Raw genomic sequence first — 24,736 nt, 5'->3', positions numbered from 1 at the left:
ATGTTGGGGGAGCCCAGCACATTAATGCAAAAGAGAAGACTGAAGCATATGCAACCATCTTCAGCCAAAGTGCTAAATGAATGATCCATTTCCCTCCTCCTGACATCCCCCGCATCACAGATGAGTCTTCAGCCAATTTACTCCACATGGCAACAGAAATGTGTGATGGCACTGGATACTGAAAAGGCTATGGGTCCTGACAACATTCCAGCAATAGTACGGAATCAGTATGGATGGAAACTGGGAATAACAATAATACTGATGAATTATGCTTCAGAACTAGCCTTGCCATAGCCAAGCTGTTCCAGTACAGCTGCAACACTGGCATCTATATGGCAATGGGGAAAATTGACCAGGTTTGTCTGTCCATCAAAACAGGACAATTTCAACTTGGCCAATTATCCCTCCATCAGTCTACGCTCGATCATCAGCAAAGTGAGAGAAGGTGTCGTTAACAGTACTATCAAGCAACACTTTGTCACAGGGGGCCAGCACGGCGCTGGAGCGGTTCACGCCACTCCAGCCTCCTTAAGCAGTGCCAAATGGGCGCCGCGCCAACACACGCATGCGCAGTTGGGGCAGCTCAATCCTGCGCATGCGCAGTTCGGCCGCGCCATCCTGCGCATGCGCGGGGAACTTCTTACGCGTGCCAGCCCCGACCCAACATGGGGTCGGTGTTCAGGGGCCGGCTGCGCCAGGAAGTAAGCCCGGGCAGCCCGCCGATTGGTGGGACCCGATCGTGGACCAGACCCCATCTGAGGCCCCCACCGGTGAAGGAGCCCCCCCTCCCCTCCCCACAGGCCGCCCCCCCCCGAGCGTTTATGTAGAGTTCCCGCCAGCAGCGACCAGGGGTGTCGGAGCGGCCGCTCGGCCCATCCGGGCCGGAGAATCGGCAGCCCCGCCAATTCCAGTGGCCCACGGCCGGAGCCGCGCCACACACGGCGGCGCAAATGGCGCCGATTCCCCGCACCTCCGAGAACCGCGTGCCGGCGTCGGGGCGTGGTTGCGGCGATTCTCCGGCCCGGCGCGGGGCTCGGAGAATCGCCCCCTGGGAATTTCATCTCTGAAGGGGTGTCAAGGCCCACCTCAAACAGAAACACTCGAAAGAACGGTAGGGAAAATGCAATAGACTGGGCTTTAATCTCCTGTGTTTGCGAAGACAATTTCCTGGACTGTTTCCTACATCTCATAAGACATCTGAAAAACAATCCCCTGTTGATTTATATCTCAAACTGTGTAAAACATTCTGAGATGAAAGCAGACTGCAGATGCAAGATGTGCCTATTTCCCGATTCCAGGAATTCGTAGAGAAAATGGTTAAAAACTGGCTTTAGAACAGTGAGTAACAGAAGCAAGAAGCAACACCAGTCTTCAGTCACTCCTCCAGACATAGGCAGGTGATTTCACTCTTGCTGGTGGCAAGCTGTCTAGCAGACAGGTAGCAAACAGGAAGAAACAAGACAGCCTCCTCAGTTATCCCTGCAGAGACACACAAGTGTCTCGAACCGACCACAAAATTCCCAAAGTCAGCTCTACCGAAATCATTCAACTTAACGGCCGCAACATACCACCATTTATGTCTAAGGGACAAGCTAAGGTTTCATTTGTATATTCTTTTAACGTTCATTTGGACTCTCATCATTCTTATTTCTGGTAAGCGTGTCTGTGTGTTGCATGTATTATTTATTTTTACTCTTTTTTTCGTAACTAATAAACTTACTGATGCACAATCAATTATTGCGAAAGCGAGATTAGAGAATAATCGAAGGCTTTATTAGACAAGATGTGTTCTCCAGCAGCTCATAACAGAAAATAGCTGCAGCCAGGGATGAACACCTCTTTATACCATCCACTGGGCAGAGCCAGCAGACAGAGATAATACGGTCTACCGCATTCACCTCCTGTTGAAAAAAAAAAGAGTCCGGCGGGGGTGGTGGCAAAGCCTTTAACAGTAACAATAACAACCACAGTAACAATTACAATGAAGAAATCAATCGATCGGGGGCCTTGATGGTCCTCTGCGACCGTCGCAGTCTCTGTGGTGATGCAGGCGCAGACTCAGGCATTTTCGACTCCGGGAGCGTGCAGTCCTCTGCTTCGTTATCTCCGGGTGGAACCAGTGGGAGGACGGAACCTCCTGGGGCGGGGGCTGTGGTGAGGTGTGCTGGTGGGGAAGTGGGTGGAGCAGAGAAGAATGGTTCGGGTGGAGGGGTTGGTGAGGGCGCCGTGGGTGGGGATCCAGCGGGTGCCAGATCCCGGAAGGAGACCATGTCCTGGCGTCCGTCGGGGCGTGCCACGTAGGCGTACGGCGGGTTAACATGAAGAAGGTGGACCCTCTCGACCAACGGGTCAGACTTATGGGTCCGCGCATGTCTCCGGAGCAGGACGGGTCCAGGAGCTGCCAGCCATATTGGGAGTGATGTCCCAGAGGTGGACGTCCTGGGAAAAACAAGAAGATGTTCATGGGGGGTTTCATTAGTTGTGGTACACAGGAGTGACCGTATAGAATGGAGTGCATCGGGGAGGACCTCCTGCCAGCGGGAGACAGGGAGATTTCTAGACCGTAGGGCCAGCAGAACGGCCTTCCAGACTGTCCCGTTCTCCCTCGCCACCTGCCCGTTTCCCCGTGGGTTGTAGCTGGTCATCCTGCTTTAGGCAATGCCCTTGCTGAGCAGAAATTGACGCAGCTCGTCATTCATAAAGGAGGCCCCCCTATCGCTGTGTACGTAGGTGGGGAAACCGAACAGTGTGAATATACTGTGGAGGGCTTTAATGACGGTGGCAGCAGTCATGTCGGGACAGGAGATGGCGAAGGGGAACCGGGAGAACTCATCGACCACGTTCAGAAAGTACGTGTTGCGGTCGGTGGAGGGGAGGGGCCCTTTGAGGTCCATACCAAGGCGCTCAAAGGGGCGGGAGGCCTTCACCAGGTGTGCTTTATCTGGCCGGTAGAAGTGCGGCTTGCACTCTGTGCAGATTTGGCAGTTTCTGGTGACGGTCCTGACCTCCTCTATGGAGTAGGTCAGGTTACGGGTTTTGATGAAGTGGAAGAACCGGGTGACCCCCGGGTGGCAGAGGTCATCGTGTAGGGTCCTGAGACGGTCCACTTGTGCGCTAGCCCATGTACCGCGGGGTAGGGCGTCAGGAGGCTCGTTGAGCTTCCCAGGACGATACAGGATTTCATAATTGTAGGTGGAGAGCTCGATCCTCCACCTCAGGATCTTATCGTATTTTATCTTGCCCCGCTGCGTATTACTAAACTTGAAAGCAACCGATCGTTGGTCAGTGAGGAGCGTGAATCTCCTACCGGCCATGTAATGCCTCCAATGCCGCACAGCTTCTACAATGGCCTGGGCCTCCTTTTCGACAGAGGAGTGTCGGATTTCAGAGGCATGGAGGGTGCGGGAAAAGAAGGCTATTAGCCCTCCTGGTTGAGGGTGGCGGCCAGAGCTACATCCGATGCGTCGCTCTCGACCGGGAAGGGGAGGGACTCATCGACAACGTGCATCGTAGCCTTTGCGATGTCCGCCTTGATGCGGTTGAAGGCCTGGCAGGCCTCAGCCGACAGGGGAAAAACAGTGGATTGGATTAGTGGGCGGGCCTTGTCCATGTAATTGGGGACCCACTGGGCATAATAAGAGAAAAGCCCCAGGCATCATTTCAGGGCCTTGGGGCAGTGGGGAAGAGGGAACTCCATAAGGGGGTGCATGCGGTCGGGGTCAGGCCCTATTACTCCATTCTGCACTACGTAGCCAAGGATGGCTAGGCAATCAGTGCTGAACACACATTTCTCCTTGTTATAAGTGAGATTAAGGAGTTTGGCGGTATGGAGGAATTTGCGGAGGTTGGCGCGTGGTCCTGCTGATCGTGGCCGCAGATGGTGACGTTATCTAGGTACGGGAAGGTGGCCCGCAATCAGTACCGGTCAACCATTCGGTACATCTCCCGTTGAAAGACCGAGACCCCATTAGTGACACCGAAGGGGACTCTAAGGAAGTGAAAGAGCCGGCCATCTGCTTCGAAGCAGTGTATTGGCGGTCATCCGGGCGGATGGGGAGCTGGTGGTAGACAGACTTTAGGTCCACTGTGGAGAAGACCCGGTATTGTGCAATCTGATTGACCATAATCAGATATGCGTAGGAGGGGGTACGCGTCGAGCTGCGTGTACCGTTGATGGTCTGACTGTAGTCAATGACCACCCTGTGATTCTCCCCGGTATTTACAACTACCACTTGGGCTCTCCAGGGGCTGTTGCTAGCCTCGATGATGCACTGGAAGTCCAGGTCCAGGAGTGCGGCAGCGCAGAGGTGGGGGAGGACGTAGAGCCGGAAGTTTTTCAACTCTACGCCTGGATAGTGAGGTTCGCAATGCAGTACCCCCAGATTTCCACAGAATAGGATCTGGAAGCCGGGGAGACTTTCTGCTTAACGGGGTGTACCGTGAGGGAGCAGCGCCTTACAATGGTGGGGTGAACAAAGCTCTCCGTGCTCCCGGAGTCGAAAAGGCAGGACGTCTTGTGCCCGTTGAGTTCCACCGGCGTCATCGCGGTCGTGAGGTTCCGTGGCCGAGACTGGTCCAGAATAATGGAGGCGAGATACGGCAGACGCTGGGAGGCCCCGGGTTTTACAGCGGTGAAGGAGGTCGCAGCAGGCGATAAACGGCCAGTCGGGTCGGGGTCCTGCAGCGCCGTCCAAGCTGGCCGCCCCCATGGGTCGTACATGGCAGTCGGTGGACAAGGTGGCGGCGCCCATGGGCCGCACGCGGGCTGCGGAGTTCATGATGGCGGCACCCACGGGCTGCACATGGCTTGCGAGGGGGAGAATGGCAGGGGGACCGGGTCGCCCGCGGGGTGTGGAGACGGCGGCAGCCGACCGGGCCTGGCATACCGCCACAAAATGCTCCTTCTTACCGCATCCTTTGCACGTCGCTTATCGGGCCGGGCAGCGTTGCCGGGGGTGTTTGGTCTGCCCACAAAAGTAGCTTCTGGGCCCCCCGGCGTTGACCGCCTGCCGTGCGGCGCAGGCTTGCGGTGAATTGGAGGATGAGGTCGGGTCGGAAGCAGGTGGGGTCCATGCTGTCCATGGGGGCGCCGCGCTGCCGGTGGCGTACGCCTGGGCGTTACGGGAGGCCAACTCTAAAGAGTTTGGGAGTCTCCTAGCCTCCTTAAGATCTAGTGCATCCCCTTCTAACAGCCGCTGGCAGATCTGTATGGACAGCATGCCTGTGACGAAGGCGGCCCGAATTAAGAGTTAAGTGCGCTCGGAAGCCGAAACTTGCCGACAGTCGCAGTTCCTACCGAGGGCTGGCAGGGCACGGTAGAAGTCGTCCAGGGATTCCCCCGGGATTTGTGTCTGGTGGCCAGAAGATGTCTAGCATATACTTGGTTCACTGGGCGTATATAATGCTCTTTCAGCAGTGCCATAGCTTCAGCGTAGTTAGGCGCGTCCCTGATGAGTGGAAACATTTCGGGACTCACCCTCGATAGAGGATCTGTAGCTTTTGGTCCTCCGTGGGTGTGTCTGTGGACGTCCTGATGTAGCTCTGGAAGCAAGCTAGCCAGTGATCAAAGGTGGCCGAAGCGTTTGCCGCGTGGGGGCTCAGTTGCAGACGGTCCGGCTTGATGCGGAGCTCCATCTTTCAATATCTTGTCTAATAAATTGGTGCACGATCAATTATTGCGAAAGCGAGATTAGAGAATAATCGAAGGCTTTATTAGACAAGATGTGTTCCCCAGCAGCTCATAACAGAAAATGGCTGCAGCCGGGGGGTGAACACCTCTTTATACTGTCTACTGGGCGGAGCCAGCAGACAGGGATTTACCCACGTATCTCGAATACAGTAGTACCTCCAACACAGGTACCATAATACATATAATACGGTCTACCACACTTACTCTTACTCAAGAAAACATGGATGGTTGAATTGGCTCCTTCCTTTAACGACTTCCAGTTTCCACCGTGAGGATCCAGATAAAGGCCTTATCTAACCTGCACAGAGCCGGTCACTTGGAAGTTAAGTAAAGGTCATTTCAGTTGTTAGGTGTAGTTTAATGTGTAGCCGCGTGTAGATTATTACGCATAGAACCAAGCCGGTGTTTAATAATAAACTGTAATTGAACTAATACAAGGAACGTACTTGCATCTTGTGGTTCAGATAAAAGAGCAACAGGGCGGAGAAGGTGGAGTTGGTATCGGAGCTGGAAAAGATAAATGAGGTGCTCAGGGGGTTCTACAAGAAGTGGTATAAGGCTGAGTTGGTTGGAGAGGCGGGGGATATGGGCAGTTTCTGATTGGGTTGGAGCCCCTAGAGCTGGAGGAGGGGAAGAGGCAGGCATTGGAAAAGCTAGTGGGGCAAAGGAAGATGATGGGTTGTATCAGTAGGATTCAGTCGCAGCAGGAGGCGGTGAGGGAGATCAGAAGATGAAGGATATGGGAGGGGAATACCGTCTTGGATCAGGTGGAAGTAGATGGGGTGTTCGGGGACTTTTATAAGAGATTGTATGAGTTGGAACCCTCGGGCGGGGTGGAGGGAATGAGGTGTTGTTTGGAGGGCTTGGAGTTTCCTAGGGTGGAGGAGGATCTGGTGGAGGGATTGGGAGCCCCCATTGTGCTGGTGGAGGTGGTAGGGGATATGGGGGCAATGCAAGCAGTGAAGGCCCCGAGCCAGACGGGTTCCGGGTGGAATTTTATAAAACGTTTTAAGAGTACTTGGGGCCCCTACTGCAAGGGCGTTGATGAGGTGAGGGAGCAGGGGGTGGACCCCCTTACGTTATTGCAGGCCTCGATCTCCTTAATTTTAAAAAGGGAAAAGGATCCGGAACAGTGTGTGTCCTACAGGCCAATTTCGTTATTAAATGTGGATCTAAGTTGCTGGCCAAGATCCTGGCCTCAAGGATTGAGGATGGTGTGCCAGGGGTGATAGGGGAGGACCAGACGGCGTTTAAAAAAAAAAAATTTAGAGTATCCAATTTTTTTGTTTCTAATTAAGGGGCAATTTAGTGTGGCCAAGCCACCTATCCTGCACATCTTTGGGTTGTGGGGATGAGACCCTCGCAGACACGGGGACGGGGAGAATGTGCAAACTCCACACAGACAGTGACCCAAGGCCAGGATCAAACCTGGGACCTCGCGCCGTGAGGCAGCAGTGCTAACTACTGCACCACCGTGCTGCCAACCAGACAGGTTTGTTAAGGGGAGGCATTTGTCGCCTAACATCAGGCGACTGTTAGATGTTATAATGATGCCCCCGAAGGGACGTAGTGTGGAGTTGATGGTCGCCATGGATGCAGAGAAGGCCTTTGAATGGGTGGAGTGGGACTATTTATGGGAGTTGCTGGGGCAGTTTGGGTTTGGGCAGAGATTTGTGGATTGGGTCCTGGTGTTGTACCGGGCGCCGATAGCGAGTGTGCGAACGAACCGGGTGAGTTCAGAATATTTTAGGTTCTACCGGGGGACGAGGCAGGGATGCTCACTCCCCCGATTGCTCTTTGCCTTGGCTATAGAGCCATTGGCAATGGCGCTAGAGCATCAAGGGACTGGCAGGGGTTAGTACGGCGGGGGGGGGGTGGAGTATAGGGCACGTAGACGATCTACTGCTCTACACATATAAAACCCTTTGGAAGTTATTGGGGGATTTTGAGCATATTGGAAGAATTTGGCCTGTTCTCGGGTTACAAATTGAATATGGGGAAGAGCGAGGTTTTTCTGATTCAAGCAAAGGGGCAGGAGAAGAGGCTGGGGGAGTTGCCGTTTCCAATAGTGGGGACGAGCTTTCGGTTTTTGGGCATTCAGGTGGCGTGGGTGTGGGAGCAGCTGCACAAGCTGAATCTGGCTCAGTTGGTGGAGCAGATGAAGGGGGATTTGGGAAGGTGGAATGTGCTTCCGCTGTCGCTGGCGGGACGGGTGCAATCGGTGAAGATGACGGTTCTCCCGAGGTTCTTATTTGTGTTCCAGAATCTCCCGATCTTCATTCCAAAGGTTTTTTTTTTAAGGAGGGTGAATGCATTGATTTCGGAGTTTGTTTGGGCGGGTAAAGACCCGCGGATGAAGAAGGTGCTGCTGGAGTGGGATCGGGGAGAGGGCGGGTTAGCTCTTCCAAATTTAATGAACTACTATTGGGCGGTGAATATACCATAGTTAGGAAGTGGGTAGTGGGGATGGGGTCGGTATGGGAGCGGATGGAGGCAGACTCTTGTAAAGACTCGAGTTTGGGAGCATTGTTGACGGCGCCTTTACCGATCTCGCCGGCCAGGTACTCCACACACCGGGTACTGATGGCAGCCCTGAGGGTGCGGGGACAGTGGCGGCAGCACCTGAGGCTGGAGGGGGCCTCAGTTTGGGAACCTATCTGCGGGAATCATCTGTTTGCACCGGGGGTTGGACGGGAGGTTTCGGGATTGGCAACTGCCGCAGTTTGGGGGTCTATTCGTTAGGGGCAACCTCTTGAGCTTGGAGGGGTTTGTGGAGAAATTTGAGTTACCCACCGGAATGGGTTCCGGTACTTACAGGTGAGGGATTTTGTTAGGAAGCAGGTACCGTCCTTTGCCCATCTGCCGCCCCAGGGCTGCAGGACAAAATGGTGTCAAAAACAGGGGTAGGTGAGGCTAAAGTGTCGGAAATATATAAGGAGTTTGTGGATTGGTAGGGAGCCCCAATAGGAGTAGTGAAGTGTAAGTGAGAGGAAGAATTGGGAAGGGAGACGGAGGCTGCATTGTGGGAGGAGGCTTTGAGGAGGGTGAACACATCCGCGTTGTGTGCTAGGTTTAGCCTTATTAAGTTCAAGGTGGTCCACAGGGCACACATGACTGTGGCCAGGATGAGCAGGTTTTTTTAAAGGGGTGGAGGACAGGTATGGGTGGTGTGCGGGTGGGCCCGCGAATCATATTCACATGTTTTGGACGTGTCTGAAGCTTGGGATTTCTGGCAGGGGTTTGCCAACGCTATGTCAGAGGTCTTGAAGGTGAAGGTGGTCCCGAGTCCAGAAGTGGCAATCTTTGGAGTGTCAGAAGACCCGGGAGTCCAGGGGGCAAGAGAGGCCAATGTTTTGGCTTTTGCCTCCCTGGTAGCTGGACAGATCTTATTGCAGTGGCAGGAGTCGGCGCTACTGAAAGCAGGGTTTGGGTGAGTGACCTGGCAGAGTTCCCCGGGCTGGAGAAGATAAAGTTCACCTCGAAGGTGTCTGTGGAGGGGTTTGCCCAGAGATGACAGCCGTTCATCGGCTTCTTCAAAAATAGTTAAGATGTCAACAGAGGGGTTAAAAAGGGAGCTGGGGAGCGGGAGGCGGGATGGTAGGGGTTGGGTATTTTAGTTGGTTTGATTATTTGCAGCCTTGTTTGCTTGTTTTGTTTTATGGTTGTGTTTGATATATATATAAATGCCTCATTAAAATATTTTTCAAAACAAAGGAGGGGATTTCCAGAGGTGGGATACTTTGCACTTGACATTGGCAGGAACGGTGCAGGTGGTAAAGATGACCATCTAATCTAATCTTTATTTGTGTCACAAGTAGGCTTACATTAACACTGCAATGAAGTTACTGTGAAAATCCCCTAGTTGCCACACTCCGGCCTGTTCGGATACACTGAGGGAGAATTCAGAATATCCAATTCACTTAACAGGCACGTCTTTCGGAAATTGTGGGAGGAAACCGGAGACCCCGGAGGAAACCCACGCAGACACGGGGAGAACATGCAGATTCCGCACAAGCAGTGACCCAAGCTGGGAATCGAACCCGGTTCCCTAGCGCTGTGAAGCAACAGTGCTAACCACTGTGCTACCGTGCCGCCAATGTGCTGCCAAGGTTCCTGTTGTCCTTCAGACCTTCCCGATCTTTCTCCCTAAGGCATTTTTCCGAGGGTTGAGGCACTGATTTCGGAGTTCATATGGGCAGGACAGGTACCAAGGGTAAAGAGGGCTTTTCTACAGAGGCAGAGACAGAATGGGGGGCTGGCGGGGTTTAGTTTGAAGGCCCCGTTGCCATTAGCTCCAGGGAAGTAGACGGGGAGTCGGGTGGTGGAGTTGACTATTAGGATATATAACCAGTTGAGGTGGCATTTTAAGTTTGATAAAATTTCAGTGTTAACGCCACTGTGTGGGAACCATAGGTTTAGGCTGGGGGGTGGATGGGATGTATGGGAAGTGGAGGGAGATGGGGCTGGGGCGGGTTAGGGGTATGTTCTCAGAGGGGAAGTTTGCTGGACTGGACGAGCTGCGGGAGAGGTTTGAGTTACCAAGGGGAAGTGAGTTTCGATATATGCAGGTGCGAGACTTTTCGTGAAATGGGTGGCTGACATTCCCCCAGCTACTGGATTACGTTATTACAGCAACTGTTGCTTCCTGATGACTTGGGGGAGGGCAGGATTAGGGACATATACAGATGGTTGGGAGAGCATGGGACAGCGAGGGAGATAGGATGGGGGCTCTGGTGTGAGGCGAGTGAACTCAACCTCCTCCTGCGGTAAGATGAGCTTAATTCAGTTCAAAGTGGTGCACAGGATACACTTGACTTGGGCAAGGATGAGTGGGTTCTTCCAAGGAGCAACAGATGGGTGTGAGAAGTGTGGGCGGGGGCCAGTGAATCATGCTCACTTATTTTGGGGCTGTGAGAAGTTGGAGAATTTCTGGGAGGCGGTGTTTGGGACGTTATCCAGGATAGTGGGGGCCGAGGTCAGGCCAGACTCTATAGTGGCAATCTTTGGGGTTTTGGAGGAGCCGGGGCTGCTGGAGGGCAAGGGACCGATGTTGTGACCTTCACCACTTTAATTGCGTGGCGAAGGATGCTTTTGAATTGGAGGTCGGATACGCCACCGGGGGTGGCGGCCTGGCTAGGAGATTTGTCTGACTTTCCTCGGGCAGAGAAGATTAAGCTCGCTCTGAGGGGGTCAGAAGAGGGCTTCAAAGTGCGGTGGAGGTCGTTCGTAACTTTATTTGAGGAGCTGTTCGTCGCAATGGGGTGTAGAGGGAGGGCAGGAAGTAAAAAGGGAAAAATTGCACAAATTGTTAACTATGTTTTGTTGGACTGTGTATTTTGTTGATATTGTGTATGTTTGGAATAAAATGTCTTTGGAAAAAAAAGTGAGGTGAGAGTGACATCAAGGCAGCACTTGACTCAGTGTGGCATCAAGGAGCCCTAGCAAACTAGAGTCAATGAGAATCGGGGGAAAGCTCTCCACCAGTTGGAATCATACCTAGCACAAAGGTACATGGTTGTGGTTGCTAGTGGTCAATCATCCCAGTCCCAGAAGCATAAGGAGTGTAGTACTCCTCAGTAGAGGCGATGGGTGGAGAGATCAGCTCAGTCCATAAGAGGGTCATTCAGGAGTCTGGTAACAGTGGGGAAGAAGCTGTTTTTGAGCCTGTTAGTGCGTGTTCTCAGACTTGTGTAACTCCTGCCTGATGGAAGAGGTTGGAAGAGAGAATAACCCAGTTGGGAAAGGTCTTTGATTATGCTGCCCACTTTCCCTAGGCAGCGGGACGAATCTGAATCAACACAAGCCTGAAATTAACCTCTGAAGTGGGGCAGGTGTAGGAGGAGAAATTGACTTGGTCAGGATTATATTTGCTGGAGTTTAGAGGATTAAGGGTGATCTCATAGAAACCTCTAAAATGGCAACAGGGCTGGACAGGACAGATGCAGGAAGGATGTTCCCAATGGCGGCAGAGTCCAGAACCAGGGATCAGTCTAACAATATATTTAGCACCACCCAGAGAATGGTCTGTCTGTGGAATTCTCTACCACAGAACACAATTGAGGTCAAAATATTGTATATTTTCAAGAAGCAGTTAGATATAGCTCTAGTGGCTAAAGTGATCAAAGGATATGAGGGGAAAGCAGGAACAGGTTACTGAGTTGGATGATCAGCCATGATCAAAATGAATGGCGGAGTAGGCTCGAAGGGTCGAATGGCCTCCTCCTGCTCCTATTTTATATGTTTCTGCAATAGCCGCAAGAGTTCCTCAAAAAGGAGCATCCTCAGCATAACCATATTCAGCTGCTTTATTAATGGCCTTCCCTCCATCATAAGGTCAAAACTGGGGTTGTTCGCTGATGAGCGCACAAAGTTCAGCATTATTTGCGACTCTTCAGATATTGAAGCAGTCTGTGTTTATATGCAGCAAAACTTCCACAACATTCAGGCTTGGGTTCATAACTGACATTTGTGCCAAACAATGACCATTTCCAGCAAGAGAGAACCTAACCATCTTCCCATGCATTCAATGGCACTACCAAACTGAATTCCCCCACCATCAGGGGCAGCACGGTAGCATTGTGGATAGCACAATTGCTTCACAGCTCCAGGGTCCCAGGTTCGATTCCGGCTTGGGTCACTGTCTGTGTAGAGTCTGCACATCCTCTCAGTGTGTGCGTGGGTTTCCTCCGGGTGCTCCGGTTTCCTCCCACATCCAAAGATGTGCAGGTTAGGTGGATTGACCATGATAAATTGCCCTTAGTGTTGGGTGGGGTTACTGGGTTATGGGGATAGGGTGGAGGCGTTGACCTGGGGTAGGGCGCTCTTTCCAAGAGCCGGTGCAGACTCGATGGGCCGAATGGCCTCCTTCTGCACTGTAAATTCTATGATAATCTATGATAATCAATATTCTGGGGGTTGTCATTGACTAGAAACTGAACTGGATAGGCCATATAAATACAGTGGCTACAAGAGCAGGTCAAATACTGGGACTGGGAATTCTGTTATGAGTAATTCACCTCCTGACTCCCCTAGGTTGTCCACAAGGCATAAGTCAGGAATGTGATCCATAGTCTCCACTAGCCTGGATGATTGCAGCTCCAACAACACACAGACAGGGCAAAGCAGCCTGCTTGACCAGAACCCCATCCACCACCTTAAACATAACTCCTTCCACCGCCAATGCACAGTGGCAGCACTGAATACCATCTACAACACAAATCTCAGCAACTCACGAAGGCTCCTTCAATAGCACCTTCCAAACCCATGACCACTACCACCTAGAAGAATAAGGACAGCAAATGCATGGGAAAACTACCATTTGTAAGTTCCTCTCCAAGCCATACATCATGACTTGGCACCATATCACAATTACTTCACTGTCACTAGGTCCAAATCCTGGAACTCCCTCCCTAACAGCATTGTGGATGTACCTCCATCACATGGAATGCAGCAGTTCAAAGGCGGCGGCTCACCACCACCTTCTGAAGGGCAATTAGAGATGGGAATAATGCTGGCCTAACCATCAGAGCCCACATTCCATGAAAAAAATTTAAAACTGCGCTCAAAGGGCCTATAAACTACTTCCACCAAAGTTTTTGGGTTCCTTGGTAGTTCCAATTTCGAACCATACTGATTCTGCCTCTGTGTCTTCTGAGCTAAAGACCTTTCTTATTATTGTCCTTATGACATCCTTTACTCCTCCTAATTTTCCATTCCGTCGGTCTTTCTGAAATGTTGTGGACCCTGGAACATTAATTTCTCAAACTTGGTCACCTTGCAATCATCTCTCCGCAATGGTGATTAAATTAAACTCATTTATTTATATTGTGCCTCGTTTGTTATGAACGCCTCTTGCATTCAGGTAAGGAGCCTTTAATTTTTTGACACCACTATTCTTTGCATGGATATTTCACCTGATGCACTATTGCCATTAGACTCTCTGTCCCTTCCTGTTCCACTCTACTTGTCTTTATTCAAATCACTATACTGCTGTGATGTCTCAAACTTTCTCCTTGGATTTCTAAATTTCCCTTTACCTGACCTCTCCAAGCCTTTTAGATTAAAGCCCTATACAAAGCCCTTGTTAAAAGATTCATGCTGATTCCATCCTGGTTTAAGTGGATCCCATCCCGATGAGCAGCTCCTTATTAGGGGCTGGTTTAGCACAGTGAGCTAAGAATGCTGGCTTGTAATGCAGAACAAGACCAGCAGCGCGGGTTCAATTTGCGTTCCAGCCTCCCCGAACAGGCACCGGAATGTGGCGCCTAGGGGCTTTTCACAGTAACTTCATTGAAGCCTATTTGTGACAATAAGTGATTATTATTATTTTCCCAGTGTCCATGAATCAAATCCCTTATTCCCAGACAAATTTTTGAACCATGCATTTTATTCACTTGTTTCCTTGATCCATTGCACTTGGTCCATAGCTCAGGTCACAATCCAGAGATTATTACTTTTGAGGTACAGCATTTTAATTTGCACCGCAAGTTCACCAAATCTATCAGCAGAATATAATTCCTAGTTCTACCTATGTTGTTGGTTCTTCCTTGAGCACAACAACTGGATCCTTCCTCCAATTTGGCTCCAACCACAAGGATGTCTATAAATTTGGTAGGGAACACATCATTCAGAACTGCCAGTCAGAGCTGCAAAGAACATTATTTATCTCCAGTACTACAGCATACCGTTCCCTATCTCAACCACATTATTTTTCACTTCCCTCACTTAAGTGGGCCCCTGCACTACTGTGCTACGGTTCATCCATTCTGCAGTCCTTACTCTCATCCATACAGGCAGTGTACTTTGTACCTGTTGGTCAAAAGCAAAGGCAGAGGCTCTTCCATCATGGAATCATGGATCCCCAAACACACAATCACACACTCCTGTCCCAGACCATTAGTTTACTTAATGTAAGGTGTGTGACAGCCTCTGAGAACCAAATGTCCAGGTAACTTTTCCTCTTTGTCTCTGGAGCTCAACAACTCTGAGCTGAAGTTGCTCAAGCTGCACTTGCGGAGATGGCTGTCTGGAATTGAACTCTCATATGTTGCAATTAAAGCACATCACTTTCCCTGCCATGGCCGTCCAATTCTTTTTATTTATTTGATCAGGTAATTATTTACGAACAGGCAACATGGTGGCACAGTGGGTTAGCCCTGCTGCCGAGGTCCCAGGTTCAATCCCGACTCTGAGTCATTGTCCGTGTGGAGTTTGCACATTCTCCCCGTGTTTGCGTGAGTTTCGCCCCCACAACCCAAAGATGTGCAGGCTAGGTGGATTGGCCACGCTAAATTGCCCCTTAATTGAAAAAAAAGAATTGGGTACTCTAAATTATTTTTAAAAGGTAATTGGTTACTAATTTAATAAAACGATAGCATGTTAGTTTCCCAGCTTAGAAACCAGGGAGAAATGCTCATGAGCTACCAGAAGTTTTTAAAAAAGGAGCACCGCCTTCCCCCCACCCCCCTGCATTAAGATCCCGCTGGCACCAAATCCAACACTATGCCTCGCAACAGGAGTTGAATCCTGATTTATTTTAAATCACTATTGTAACTGTGGCATCAAATCAACTACAAACGTGGAAGGGAACCCTGCACTTGGATTCATAATAATGTTAGATGATTTGGAGTTGGGGACCAAGTGCAATGTGGCAAAGTTTGCAGACGACACTAAGATGAGTGGTAAAGCAAAAAGTGCAGAGGATACCGGAAGTCTGCAGAAGGATTTGGATAGGTTAGGTGAATGGGCTAGGGTCTGGCAGATGGAATTCAATGTTGCCAAGTGTGAGGCTATCCATTTTGGGAGGAATAACAGCAGAATGGATTATTATTTAAACGGTAAGATGTTAAAACATGCTGCTGTGCAGAGGGACCTGGGTGTGCTGGTGCACGAGTCGCAAAATGTTGGTGTGCAGGTGCAACAGGTGATTAAGATGGCTAATCGAGTTTTGTCTTTCATTGCTAGAGGGATGGAGTTCAAGACTAGGGAGATTATGCTGCAATTGTATAGGGTGTTGGTGAGGCCACATCTGGAGTATTGTATTCAGTTGTGGTCTCCTTACCTGAGAAAGGACATATTGGCACTGGAGGGAGTGCAGAGGAGATTCACTAGGTTGATCCCAGAGTTGAGGGGATTAGATTATGACGAGAGGTTGAGTAGACTGGGGCTGTACTCATTGGAGTTTAGAAGGATGCGGGGGGGTCTTATTGAAACATATAAAATTATGAAGGGAATAGATAGGATAGATGCGGGCAGGTTGTTTCCACTGGTCAGGGAAAGCAGAACTAGGGGGCATAGCCTCAAAATAAGGGGAAGTAGATTTAGGACCGAGTTTAGGAGGAACTTCTTCACCCAAAGGGTTGTGAATCTCTGGAATTCCTTGCCCAGTGAAGCAGTTGAGGCTCCTTCTTTAAACGTTTTTAAGAAAAAGATAGATACCTTTCTAAAGAATAAAGGGATACGGGGATATGGTGTACGGGCCGGAGAGTAGAGCTGAGTCCACAAAGATCAGCCATGATCTCATTAAATGGCGGAGCAGGCACGAGGGGCCAGATGGCCTACTCCTGTTCCTAGTTCTATTTTTAAAAAATATATTTATATCCCCCCACTGAAACAAAATAACACAAAATCGCCCTGAGCAAGGTATATACATGGTAAGATGATATATTTACATAGCTTTATACACTGGCTCTCGCCCATTCGTGCCAGTTTCCCCCACCCTCCATGTTATTCCCCGCTCCTCCGTCCCCTCAAGCAATCTCTCGTTTCCCCCCTCCCCTCCCCTCCCCTCCCCCCAGGGGGCCCCAGGGTTGCTGCTACTGCTGACCGACCTTCCTCTAACGCTCCGCGAGGTAGTCTAGGAACGGTTGCCACCGCCTGTAGAACCCCTACGCAGACCCCCTTAAGGCAAACTTAATCCTCTCCAACTTTATGAACCCAGCCATGTCGTTTGTCCAGGCCTCCACGCGAGGGGGCTTCGCCTCCTTCCACATTAGCAAGATCCTTCGCCGGGCTACTAGGGACGCAAAGGCCAGAATGCCGGCCTCTTTCGCCTCCTGCACTCCCGGCTCGTCCACTACTCCAAATATTGCTAGCCCCCAGCTTGGCTTGACCCAGACTTTCACCACCTGAGATATTGCTCCCGCCACTCCTCTCCAGAACCCCTCCAGTGCCGGACATGTCCAGAACATGTGGACATGGTTCACTGGGCTCCCTGAACATCTTCCGCATCTGTCCTCTACCCCAAAGAACCTACTCAACCTCGCCCCCGTCAGATGCGCTCTGTGAACCACCTTAAATTGTATCAGGCTGAGCCTGGCACATGAGGAGGAGGAATTAACCCTACCCGGGGCGTCAGCCCACAAACCTTCCTCGATCTCCTCCCCCAGATCCTCCTCCCATTTACCCTTCAACTCTTCTGCTAGCGCTTCCCCCTCTTCTTGGTGTATTGCCGAAACCTTGCCCTCCCCGACCCATACACCCGAGATCACCGTCTTGAATTTCCTGTGTCGGGAGCAGCGTGAATTCCCTGACCTGTCGCCTCACAAAGGCCCTCACCTGCATATATCTGAATGCATTTCCCGGGGGTAACTCAAACTTCTCCTCCAGTGCCCCTAGGCTCGCAAATGTCCCGTCGATGAACAGGTCCCCCATTCTTCTAATCCCTGCCCGGTGCCAGCCCTGGATCCCCTCGTCCATCTTCCCCGGGACAAACCGGTGGTTACCCCTGATCGGGGACCACACCGAGGCTCCCACTGCACCCCTATGCCGCTCCACTGGCCCCAGATCCTTAACGTTGCCGCCACCATCGGGCTCGTGGTGTACTTTGATGGCGAGAGCGGCAGCGGTGCCGTCACCAGCGCCCCCAAGCTCGTTCCTTTGCAGGACGCCATCTCCATCCTCTTCCATGCCGCCCCCTCTCCCTCCATAACCCACTTACGGATCATCGCCACGTTTGCTGCCCAGTAGTAGCTCCCTAGGTTTGGCAGCGCCAGCCCTCTTCGGTCCCTACTGCGCTCCAGGAACCCTCTCCTTACCCTCGGGGTTTTGTTCGCCCACACAAACCCCATAATACTCCTACTTACTCTCTTGAAAAAGCCTTTGGTAATCACGATGGGGAGGCACTGGAACACAAACAAAACCCTCGGAAGGACCACCATTTTTACCGACTGCACTCTACCCGCCAACGAGAGCGGCAACATGTCCCATCTTTTGAAGTCCACCTCCATTTGGTCCACCAACCTTGTCAGATTCAATTTGTGTAGGGCCCCCCAGCTCCTGGCTATCTGGATCCCTAGATACTGAAAACTCCCCTCTGCCCTCCTCAGCGGTAGGTCCCCTATCCCTCTTTCTTGGTCCCCCGCCTGTAGTACAAAAAGCTCGCTCTTCCCTACATTGAGCTTATAGCCCGAGAACTCCCCAAACTCCCTTAGAGTCTGCATGACCTCCACTATCCCCTCCATTGGGTCCGCCACGTACAGCAGCAGGTCGTCCGCGTATAGCGACACCCGATGCTCTTCGCCCTCGCCGACCACCCCCCTCCATTTATTAGACTCCCTCAGTGATATGGCCAAGGGTTCGATCGCCAATGCAAACAACAGGGGGGACAGAGGGCACCCCTGCCTTGTTCCTCGGTACAGCCGAAAGTACTCCGACCTCCGCCGGTTCGTCACCACACTTGCCACCGGGGCGCTGTAAAGAAGCTTAACCCAGCTAATAAACCCTCCCCCGAACCCAAACCTACGCAACACCTCCCAGAGGTACTCCCACTCCACTCGCTCAAAGGCCTTTTCCGCGTCCATGGCTGCCACTATCTCCGCCTCTCCCTCCTCCGATGGCATCATTATCACGTTTAAGAGCCGCCGCACATTCGTATTTAATTGTCTGCCCTTTACAAATCCCGTCTGGTCCTCATGTATCACCCCCGGGACACAGTCCTCAATCCTCGTGGCCAGCACTTTTGCCAATAGCTTAGCGTCCACATTAAGGAGCGAAATCGGCCTGTACAATCCACATTGCAGTGGGTCCTTGTCTCGCTTCAGAATCAAGGAAATTGTCGCCTCCGACATTGTCGGGGGCAGGGTCCCCTCCTCTCTTGCCTCGTTAAAGGTCCTCACTAATAGCGGGGCCAACAGGTCCGCATACTTTCTATAGAACTCCACCGGGAACCCGTCCGGCCCCGGGGCCTTCCCCGCCTGCATGCTCCCCAAACCCTTACTCAGCTCCTCCAACCCGATTGGTGCCCCCAAACCAGCCACCTCTTGCTCCTCCACCCTCGGGAACCGCAGTTGGTCCAGGAATCTTCTCATCCCCTCTTCCCCCCTGTACAGCTCTTCGTAGAAGGCCTTGAATACCTTGTTTATTTCCATTGCATTCTGGGCCATGGCTCCCCCGCCATCTTTGACTCCCTCTATTTCCCTCACCGCCACCCTCTTACGGAGCTGGTGTGCCAGCATCCGACAGGCCTTTTCCCCGTACTCGTAGGTCACCCCCTGCGCCTTCCTCCACTGTGCCTCCGCCTTCCCCGTGGTCAACAGGTCAAATTCCATCTGGAGCCGTCGCCTTTCCCCAAGTAATCTTTCCTCCGGGGCCTCTGCGTATCTCCTGTCCACTCGCAAAATCTCCCCCACTAACCTCTCCCTTTCCCTGTCCTCTGTCTTCTCCCTATGAGCCCTGATGGAGATGAGCTCTCCCCTGATCACCGCCTTCAACGCCTCCCATACCACCCCCACTCGCACCTCCCCGTTGTCGTTGGCCTCCAGGTACCTTTTAATACACCCCCTTACCTTCCCACACACCGCCTCATCTGCCAGCAGTCCCACATCCAACCGCCACAGCGGGCGTTGGTCCCTCTCCTCTCCCAGCCCCACTTCCACCCAGTGCGGGGCATGGTCCGAAACGGCTATGGCCGAATACTCCGTCCCCTCCACCCTCGGGATGAGCACCCTGACCAGCACAAAGAGGTCTATCCGGGAGTATGCCTTGTGCACGTGGGAGAAGAAAGAAAGTTCCCTGGCCTGCGGTCTTGCAAACCTCCATGGGTCCACTCCCCCCATCTGGTCCCTCAACCCCGAGCACCATGGCCACCGCCGGCCCCTTTCCCGTCCTTGATCTGGAGCGGTCTAGTGCTGGATCCAGCACTGTATTAAAGTCCCCTCCCATTATCAGTCCTCCTACCTCCAGGTCCGGGATGCGCCCCAACATGCGTTTCATGAATCCAGCATCATCCCAGTTCGGGGCGTATACATTTACCAACACCACCCACGTCCCTTGCAACCTACCACTCACCATCACGTATCTCCCTCCATTGACCGCTACGATAGTCTTGGCCTCAAATGACACATGTTTTCCCACCAGAATTGCCACCCCTCTATTTTCCGCGTCCAGTCCCGAGTGAAATACCTGTCCTACCAATCCCCTTCTTAACCTAACCTAACCTGGTCCGCCACCTTCAGGTAGCCACGTCTACCTTCAGTCCCTTCAAGTGCGTGAACACTCGAGCCCTCTTCACGGGTCCGTTCAGGCCCCTCACGTTCCATGTTATCAGTCGGACTGGAGGGGCACTCACACCCCGCCCCCCGCCGACCCCCCCCCGTGTGGGAATCTCCCCTTCAGTAGACGTTCCTACGTTCCCCCTCCCACCTTTCTTCCCGCGCGCGGGAGAAAAACCCCACGCTTTCCAGAGCCTGCCCCGCCCCCCCCTGACGCAGCTTCTGTTGCGGCCTTGTCTCTCGTCCCCAGCCCATATAACATTCCCTGCGCGTGCTTGCCCCCCTATATACAACCGTCATCATACTTCAACACCATCGCCCTTGGCGGCTCGTTTGACTTGGGCTTCCTCGCCAGCACCCGGTGCGCCCCTTCCAGCTCCAGCAACCCCGGGGGGGCCTCCGCGCCCATCAGCGCCCCGATCATTGTGCCCGCATATGCCACGGCGTCGGCCCCCTCCACTCCTTCAGGGAGACCCAGGATCCGCAGTTTCTTTCTCCTCGACCTGTTTTCCAGGTCTTCGAGTCTTCCCGCCCACCTCTTGTGTCGCGCCTCGTGCTGCTCCACTCTCACTGCCAGGCCCAAGAGCTCGTCCTCGTTCTGGCTGACTCTTTTCTCTACCTCCTGGATCTTAACCTCGTGGGCCTTCTGGGTGATCCCGAGTCCTTCAGTTGCCGAAAGCATAGGCGCCAGCATCTCCTTGCGCATCTCCTCGCGCTGTTCTTCGAAGCAGCGCTTGATGAACTCCTGCAGCTCCCCTTTGTCCCTGGCCGCCGCCATTTTGTTTTTTTTACCCTGCTTCTCCCGTTGCTCCAGTGCCACTTTTCTGGCCGTTGCACTTCGGGTTTGTTTCATAGGCGTTGGAGGGGGACTTCTCTTCCCTTCCCCACGGGTTTTTGTCGGAAAAAGTTCAGTTGGGGCTCCTCTAGCGAGCCCGAAAGTCCGTGATAGTGGGAGCTGCCGACTCGTGCGGCTTAGCTCCGCATCGCCACACCCGGAAGTCCTGTTCCTCGTTCGTATGTTTATTATTGTCACAAGTAGGCTTACATTAACACTGCAATGAAGTAACTGTGAAAAACCCTAGTCGCCACAGGCCAACGCCTGTTCGGGTACACAGAGGGAGCGCATTCAGAATGTCCAATTCACCTAACAAGCACATCTTTCGGGAGTTGTGGGAGGAAACTGGAGCACCCGGAGGAAACCCAGACACGGAGAACGTGCAGACTCTGCATGGACAGTGATCCAAGCGGGGACCCTGGCGCTGTGAAGCAACAATTTTGTGCCATCCTCATGTCATATGGCAATTGTTGGGACAAAAGCTTTCACAAATCCTGACTTGCTACAAATGGGCGGAGATTGGCTGCTCCAGTAGAGTTGGGGAGGCAGCAGTTGGTTCCACCTGATCCCAATAACCATTGGTCCATTTAAAAGGAGACACCTCCCAGCACATGTTCTGCACAGCTGAGGACAGTGTCCTGATCCGAAACGTCAGCTCCCTTCTCTCTCTCTCGCCACAGTGCAGACCGGCTGAGATTGTTCAGCATTTGTTTGGGATTCAGTAACTCGTGCAATCCCCCCCCCCAGCGGCCCTCATGTGGCACACACTTCAGAGCCAGGCTTCAAAGAGGAGGGGAGTTAATTATAACCCACCGGGAGTGGAGAGGGTGGTCTCCGGCCCTGCCGCCCGGGTGTGGGAGTGAGTGAGTGAGTGAGCCGTTCCCTCCCCCATTCCCTGTACCTGAGTGTGGCTCCCAGCCCGGCTGCCGCTCCTGCTCCTCCTCCCCGCCCGGGCAACGCGGTGCCGACACTGGATGGAGGGAGAGGAGCCGAGCCGCACATTCCACACAAACCGCCCTCCCTCCCTGCGGCCTCCCATAAATCGGGGACGGGAGCGCGCGAGCGGCGGCCGAGCTCGGCCACCCCGCCGACGCCGCCAGGCGCCGGGGCGGTTATTTTAAAACGCGGTTGCTCGCGAGGAATGTCGAAAGTGCTGCGCCGAAGAGGAGACCAGCTCTTGTTTCCAGGGGAACCGGGGGACGCAGGAAGGAGCTCAGCCCTCACCCAGCGCACATGGCGGCAACACGAAAAACAGCCCAGTTTAAAATAAACAGAACCCTCGGCTCTCCCCGCCCCCCGAAAGAAACACCTTCTGCAATGTAAATAGTCTGATTCTAACTGTTTTGCACATTAAACACCAGTACAGCACATTATATCATAGAACCCCTGCAATGCCGAAGGAGGCCATTCGGCTCATCGGGTCTGCAACGACCCTTCGAAAGAACACCCTGCCGAGGCTTAAACCCCCGCCCTATTCCCGAGACCCCGCCCTAAGGGGAAATTTATCATGACCGATCCGCCTGTATATATCTTTAGACTGGGAGGTCACTGGAGCACTCGGAGGAAACCCACACAGACACCGGGAGAAAGTGTCAGCTCCACACAGTCACCCGAGGTAGCAGTGCTAACCACTATGCTTCCCTGGTGTGGGTATATATGAATAGTACATAAGGGGATCAGGGGTTATGGGGATAAGGCAGGAGAATGGGGATGAGAAACATATCAACCATGATTGAATGGTGGAGCAGACCCGATGGATCAAGTAGCCTAATTCTGCTCCTATGTCTTCTACCAGGGTTTTTTTTTTAAAAACCCATTTTGCATATATGCACTTTCTCCCCTGTTAAAGTTCATTATTAATCTAACATATTACCCCTGTCTTATGCTGCCACTCTTCTACTACCGCACCCCCACACTGGCATTCCCATCCCCACCCACCAATCTTCCACACTTTTGGTTCTCTACATTTTACTAATCCACTGCCCTCCCCTAAATCATTTTCCCGTAATCGGGGCCTTGTTTCTTACATGTGCAGCAGGCCTCTGGGTCTGCTTCTGTGCTGTAAATACTCAGCCGGTCTGGAGAAAGAAATTGAGTTAATGTTTTGAGTTGAATATGACTCTTCGAAATGAAAGAGGGTAGAAATGTGATGGGTTTTATGCTGTTGAAATGGGGAGGAAGAACTAAAAGAGGAAATCTGGGATAGGACAGAGGGGGAGAGACAGTAAAGGGCAAAGATATCATGGAGAAAAGGCAAAGGGGCGGTAATGGTTGTAGTAGATAGGCTGAAGACAGCTCAGGTAAACCAGCATAATGTTGTACTTGGGTGTCCATCTTGTAGTTATTGCTTTATTCTTTAAACAAGCCCCAAAAATAAAATCACCAAGAAACATCTCAACTTCAAAGTATGTGTAATTCTGTTGCAAATGAAAATGCTTTTGCAGTTATTTGCAGAGGACAAAAAAGGACTGCATCCTAAACATTGTCATAATCTGACACACAGTTTATCGAACACATGCACTCAGAAGGAATTTCAAAGTAATTGTAGAATTTTCAATGTTTCTAATTTGATGGCAAAAAGAACTTAGCAAATGAAACACGCTGTATATTTTATCAATATGGATCTTTTGCGAATGGAGGATGATGGAACATTTGAAATTTATACCACGTAATTACCAGTACACATCACCATAGATTCAATGCAGCAATTTGAGTAATATCACAACAAATGTAGAACATTTTCTAGGAAGCAAGATCTTCAAAAGTATTTGTATTAGATGATTGGTGACAAAGTGCAAAATGACACCTGCTGTGCATTATGTACAAAAGATGAAATTGACAGGGGGAGAAAATTGTGAAAATGTTTGGAACTTGCAGATGCTTTTAATAGAGCTTGGAGAAATTTTGCAGAGCTATTTCTGCAGCAATTGATAGCAAGGCACATTGATAGCTTTTTGGAGGGTAAAGACAGCAATATCAGTGGAAAGCTCTGTGGTACTTAGACACATATCCATGTCCCCAAAATTGTAGCCTGCATCTGTGTAACGCACAAAGACTCCGAGAGACGAATAGCGTGAAGTCGATGAGGCTTTATTAAGCGTGACTGTTCCCCCGCAGTTTAGTAGTAGACTGCCTGCGGGGGAGGACTCCAGGTACTTATACTCCGCCTTCAGGGCGGAGCTAGAGGTCAACGTCCAACCAGGACCCGGGATCTGTCAGCCAATGACATCATGGCTTCACAGTCCCACATGACCCCTAATGCATACTACCACAGTCACCCCTTGTTAAAAATGAACCCGGCGGGGTGATGCTTCGCATGGTGGTAAGGGTTTACAAGGCTGGTCCTGGGAGGAAAACTTTCGCATTTTATTACAGTATGTACAAGGTTTTTTTTGTTTCAAACTATTTACAGTAATCGTCAGGAAAAGACAAAATGTTCTCGTTAAAAGTCCACATATTGTACTGTTAGATCGACGCCACGAGTCGGTCGGGCGGTCTGGTCGTCCGTGTCGATCGCCTCGGCCCCGGTGGTGGTGGTGGTGCTTGTTCCGGTGTTGTCGTCTCCGGGAGCCTTACGGTTTCAGCTTGGGCTTCATTCCTGGTCGGGCCTGGGAGGAAGACTGATCCTCCTGGGAAGGGGGCGGTGGTGGGGTGCGGCGGTGGCAGGAAGGGGGGGGGGGTTGGGTGATTGGTGTCGGGGGGGGGGTGTGTGTTGCCGGCAGG

The 24,736-nt window shown here is 51.9% G+C and overlaps 1 protein-coding gene across 7 annotated transcripts in view; it reads right to left on the bottom strand.

Moving 5' to 3' along the window:
- The window catches only part of cmss1 (cms1 ribosomal small subunit homolog), a 544,867-nt gene extending 522,875 nt beyond the window's left edge, over positions 1-21,992 (bottom strand). For 2 of the 7 annotated variants that reach the window (XM_072513508.1, XM_072513517.1), the window contains exon 1: positions 21,915-21,981. The gene's annotated coding sequence lies outside the window, so the exon portion shown is untranslated. Of the gene's footprint in view, positions 1-21,914 lie in introns of all 7 variants that reach the window. The other 5 variants (XM_072513512.1, XM_072513514.1, XM_072513506.1 and 2 more) reach the window with 5 other exon arrangements.
- Between the last annotated feature and the right edge of the window lie 2,744 nt (positions 21,993-24,736).

The sequence above is a fragment of the Scyliorhinus torazame genome, chromosome 8 (assembly GCF_047496885.1).
Source record: "Scyliorhinus torazame isolate Kashiwa2021f chromosome 8, sScyTor2.1, whole genome shotgun sequence".
Taxonomy (NCBI): domain Eukaryota; kingdom Metazoa; phylum Chordata; class Chondrichthyes; order Carcharhiniformes; family Scyliorhinidae; genus Scyliorhinus; species Scyliorhinus torazame.
The sequence above is the reverse complement of the archived record's forward strand: the minus strand, read 5'-3'. Positions and strand labels throughout refer to the sequence as shown.